Here is a 5,629-nt window from a genome sequence, read left to right as displayed (position 1 = left end):
TTGTAGTAAATATAAGATGCGACTAAGAACCTCTTGTGGAGTCAGACTGGGCTAAGTTCGAATCCCCCATGTGCCGCTTCATGGGGGCTTAAGCATTTAACTTCATCTCTCTGAGGTTCTACTTTCGTTTTTGTAAACAAGCGTAATTATAGGCCCTTTTATCCTTATGTAAAAGAACACACGTAGGTGCTGTATTAGTCTGCCCCCGCTGCCATAGCAAAATACCAAAGACTGAGTGGTTTCAAGAATAGACATTTTCTCGCAGTTCTGGAGGCTGAAAAGTCCAAAATCAAGGAGCCAGTGGGTTTGATTTCTCCTGTGGGCCCTCTTCTTGCTGTGCAGATGGTTGCCATCCCGCTGGGTGCTCACATGACCTCTTCTCTGTGTGCAGCACACAGCAGGGGACTCTTCTTCCTGGAAGGACACTAATTCCATTGGATTAGAGCTCCATCCTTACAGCCTTACTTAACATTAATTACCTTTTTAAAGACCTCACGTCCAAATACATCAGATTGGGGGGTTAGGGCTTCAGTGTCTCTGAGTCCCAGCACAGTGCCTGATTCTCAGTAGTGCTGGTGAACACCGGTTATTCCTAGCATCAGATATCAAGCCTAATCTTCATAAAGCCATGTTGAAAGGAGGCATTATTTTCTCCGTTTTAGACGTAAGAAAATTGAAGCTCAGAAAACATGGATCACTTACTTTAGTACGGGCGTCCAGGAAGAGGTAATACCAGAATTGAAACTCGGTTCTGGCTGTGTATCAGCAATACAAAGCTGATTTTATTCCATAGTACACTGCTTCTCAGAATAATGACATTCGAGTTAATTATTAGCCACTCACATTCTTACAGCACTTTATAAATAGTGAAGTGTTTTCCCAGCCTTTAGTTGTTACTGTAGAGAATGTCAGGAGACTAGTTACAAGGGAGGGAAAGGTAGACCGGGTTTCTTGGAGGCCAAGAGCAACAAAGGTGCCGCAAAAGAAGATCCCATTCGAAGGTCAAGCACAACTCAGGTGACTTTTCAAGACCGGGGAGGTAAGTGAAAGGTGCAGGAAGGTGAAATGGAAGAAAGGGCAAACCTTAAGATAAATAGCAAAGCGGGAAATGAGAGGAGCGTGGGCATCACTGAGATTAGGGCCTCCAGAGTCAACCAGTGGCCTCAAACCACGCCAGTCGGCTGAGGTTGCTTCAGCCCGAATTGCCGTTGCTGGAGTCTGGAAGCAGGAGGCGAGCGGGTGGTTTCTCTGCGAGGAAGACAAGTTCACGTTTGCCAAGAGTACAGTGGTTCAAGGTGCTGGATCTGGAAGCGAGTCTTCTGGCGTCACATGGTGCCTGTGCGAGCTTGAGGAGGACGGAGGCTTCCCCACTGGGATGCGGGGGCGATGATACTCCTGGTTTCATAATATTGACGTGTTAAATAGCATATTGGATGTTGTGCGCCTAACACTGTGCCTACGACTTAGTAAAATGTCAGCGATGATGGTGGCAGTGATATGATTATTTTATCTCTAGAATAATTACATTTTGGCTAATTATGTACATTGCATTCATGACTGTGTTTCCTGCACTCTAGATGGGAGAGCAGAAGGTACAATATTCCTGTAAACATCCCTGTCTGTGTACAACCTTTTCTAGGAAATGCTCAGGAAGACGTAGCATGCTGAGCGCCTGAGGAAGTGAAACTGGGGCCCGTTGCAGCCTCAGGTGGAGGGAGCAGTCAAGCTCATCCTGGGGAGACTGAGTCAGGTATCAAAGCTCTGGGAACATCTCAGCAGCAGCATTTCTTAAGGGACACCTCCTGCGCTCCTATCTTTGTTCTCCTATCGCACACACTCACTAGACCTCCCCTTTTTTGGGCCAGGAGATAGAGGCTGAATGTTTCCAGTAAGGAACCCGTTGCTGCCCTCAGAATATCGGTCCCGAGGACAATGAAAGAACAAGTGAGAGAGCAAAAGTGGCAACAAGAAGAAGGAAGGAGAAGAAGACGACAGGGAATGAGGCAGGAATCGATTAGAAAGTTTCTCACCGCCAGCACCATATGAGGAAGGGGTTGGGATTCCCATATTATAGCTGGAGAAAGTGAACAGGGCAGGAGATGGAGTGTCCACTCGGACCTACTCACTCAAAATCTCTTGCCCATCATCCTAAGTTCTGCTTTTCTCCCCACAATTTTGGATACCTAAAATTCCAAATACGACACATGGCTGTGTGGTTGATCCAGCATGGTTGTTAGGTGACTAACGGCTTTGGTTATCGTCTCCTGTGGTATTATCTTAAAAGTAAAACTAGTTTGTTGAACAACAACAGCAAACCGGGGCTAACTATGAAAGATCACCTGCAAAATAAAAAGATAAGCCTCATGGCCTTTCTGCTTCCCTTTGTGTACATGCGCATAAAACTTTCTACAACTATCTATAACATTTTTCTTTCTTTTTTTTAAAATTTTTATTTATTTATGATAGTCACACAGAGAGAGAGAGAGAGGCAGAGGGAGAAACAGGCTCCATGCACCAGGAGCCCAACGTGGGATTCGATCCCAGGTCTCCAGGATCGCGCCCTGGGCCAAAGGCAGGCGCCAAACCGCTGCGCCACCCAGGGATCCCTATAACATTTTTCTTAATGTCGCATCAGGGAACCTGCAAACTCTGATACTTTACTCTGTGTGTAACTGAGGTCAGCCTCTGCAGAAAACCGGGACGTCTCAATTACATAAGCCCAGTTCCGTCCACACCCTCTTAATTACTTGCCACTTCGATCTTATCTGTATTGCCCATTTCTGAAATGAGAGCCGTTACACGTGCCTGCCCTGTGTGAACTTTGATGATCTGTTACTTTAATTGGAAGAATCTCAAAGTGTTGATGCAAGACAACATTGACGATTGCAAGCAAAATATGATTCCTGAATAAAGCAAGCCGTAAATCCCACGAGACCATCTTCAGAAAACCACCGTTTTGATCACATGCCCCCTAGTGAGATGTTCACTCTTAATTCAAGTGGTCAAGAAGTCTATTTCCCCGGGGATGTGTGTATTTGAAATCGGGCACGATCCCCTGGGTGGCAGCGCATTAGACACGGGGGAGGACGGATGAAGAAAAAGAAAATATATGAAAATAGACAGACAAGCTTGGGAACCTTCCTTGCCTTGGGGAAAAAGAGCCATGAAGTGGCAGCCAGCACCCTTGGAAATGCTCGGTACGTGCCTCATTATACCGCCTCGCTCTCCAGCCTGTCACGCCCCATGAAGCCTCTGCAGGCCACGGTGCTAGGCTGTGGCCGGGTACCCCGGAACTGGGCTGGCTCCCACCCCACCACTTGGAAGGCCTCCTGAAAGCAGACGGAGCTCGCAGATATTCTGTGTGACTCCGTTTAATAAGAGCGTTTCAGGTCGCCCTCCGAGCAGCTGTGCCCGGCTGTGCTGGCCGTCCCCTCCCTCTCAGCGCCAGCCGCGTCCTCTTCAGGGAGACAACGTTTTGTTCAACTCAGGGACACTGTCGTGCGTGGGGCCTTCCACAGGGCCACCCAAGTTGCAAGTTCTGCATTCGGCTTCACCCAGCTTCCGGCTCCGTTGTGTCTATGGCAAGATTCTGACTGTCGATCTTAATATTAATTAAAAAATTATTAATATGGATAGCCCTGGGGTTTTTTGAGGGTTGAGAGAGCCTTCCCAGAGGGAGTGTGCACTGTGGACGCAGGGCTGCGGCTGCCCGGGAGCATCCTGAGCTCCCCCCGAGGTGCTGGGGATCCTGTGAGGCCCCGGGGGGCCTTGGGAGGCTTCTTCCCTGGGTGTGGCCCCTGATGCGGGAGCGGGGGAGCTGCCCCCGAAGCCCCTTCCCAGACCCCGTCCTTCCTTGGCCTGAGCATGAGATCACTGACCAGAGGCCCCGGACGGCTCAGTAACAGGTGCACCGCAGCCTCCCGAATCCGGGTGGTGAGACAGAGTCAGGGGGAGTCAAGGGCTGTGAGTGGGCTCTTGGAGGGACCACCGGCTGGCATTGCAGGACCCCGACTGTGGGCATCAATGAGACGGACACCATTTAGAGGGCTGCTGCCCTAAGGAAGATGATGACTCCCCCTCCTTCCTCTAGCCTCCTCCTCGCAGTCCTCTCCGACTTGAGAGGACACCACCTCCCACTTGCCATGGTGGACTCGGGCTTCCTATCCTTCATGGATCTAGAGAAACATTTGTACCTAGAGCTCCTTTTCTCCCCCCCACCCCATTCTGGCCACCGGGCTATATGTTTGGCGTGGGGATAAGCTGAGGTTTAAGTCCTTGAAGTGCTGCTCATGCGATCACAGCAGAACGAGGACAGCGGGAGGAAAGGGTAGACCAGAAAGTCTGCACACAGCACTCGAGTCAGGGCACTCGATTATTTTGGGAACAGTATCTTCCTCTTCCTGCCCGCTCTCTCCCTCAATGTGTGTCCTTGTTTTCTTGCCTCCTACAAGTACTCCGATGCTCTCAGTGCCCCCCATTCATCTGTCTTCCCAGCTATACCAGACTACTTCCTTCTGTTCACTTCTTCTTCTTACCGTTACTTCCCTCACACCAGTTCAGTTCCGCCGCTGCTACCTCCCAAGGACCGTGCCCCATGGGTGTAGCTGTGTTTTCTGGCAATAGTGTTCTTTCTGCTCAAGAAAAGTCGCTCATTCGCTCTCCTGCTTTCTCTCACACTTTCCCCCTTCAGTTTAGTACAGAGACTCTGCAATCTGCTCCCAGTCATCACTGTTGACACATCAAAGAAATATGACTCTGATTTTTCAAAGAAAATATGAATCATGTAGTGTTTCCCACACAGACAGTACCCTCCTCTGTTAGCTAGCTGTACAATCTAAAATTCCTAGCTTTATTTTATACACAAGCAATGGTCATATTATCGGCACTGGACCATGCTGAGCGCCACCCTGCCAGGATATGAGCTCATCTTCTCTGAGGAACTAAGTGGGGTTGAGCTGGGTCAGTGTTTGGAAGAACTCATTTCCAGTGAAATCCAAGAGAATCTCAGGAAGGGACAGTTCCGTATTCTGGACAATGACCTCCTTATTTGATGAGAACATGTCGGTTGAGAAATCAAAAACCAACGATAGACTCATTATTGTCACAGAAAAACTGTTTAATTGAAAATAAACCCCCATTTTATGTGATTACCAAACAGCAAGAAACATCAACTACATTGCACGGCTCATGGATAGTCCACCTTTGTGTGAGTGACACAAAATAAATGAACAATCCTAAGCTATTTTTTTTTCCCAAATTAACAATTTCTAAGGTATGTGAGATGGTCCGAATGCTTTTAGTTTGTTTTCTGTATGGGCAATACTCTACGCGAAGGGTTGGTTTTCCTGAGGATGCCCCTGTCATTGCGAGACCTTAAATATCTCTGTGATTCATCCTGGTATGTGTTTCCAGAGGCATACGGTGAAATGCAGAGTATCTGTGCATCAAGATTAACTATTAACCTATGGTGGCGGCACTCAGGAGACAGGGTGTATGACGCACCAAAGTGTCCCTTTCTCTAGTTACTCAAATAAAAAAGTTTATTGTCTTATTTGAGAGGTCATAGAAGTGGCAGAAAATGAATAATCAAGAGCAACACGTAGGCCCGAATCCTGTAATTTCACTCTTC

General features: G+C 48.1%; 1 long non-coding RNA gene across 1 annotated transcript; it reads left to right on the top strand.

The window, feature by feature from the left end:
- The first annotated feature begins 912 nt into the window (after positions 1–912).
- On the top strand, positions 913–2,358 carry LOC121482171. The gene is made up of 3 exons (XR_005985532.1): positions 913–1,039; positions 1,640–1,750; positions 1,866–2,358. It is a non-coding gene; the product is annotated as an uncharacterized LOC121482171 (long non-coding RNA).
- Positions 2,359–5,629: the final 3,271 nt, after the last annotated feature.

The sequence above is a fragment of the Vulpes lagopus genome, chromosome 24, assembly GCF_018345385.1.
Source record: "Vulpes lagopus strain Blue_001 chromosome 24, ASM1834538v1, whole genome shotgun sequence".
In the NCBI taxonomy this organism is placed as follows: Eukaryota; Metazoa; Chordata; class Mammalia; order Carnivora; family Canidae; genus Vulpes; species Vulpes lagopus.
This window is presented reverse-complemented; position numbering and strand designations above follow the sequence as displayed.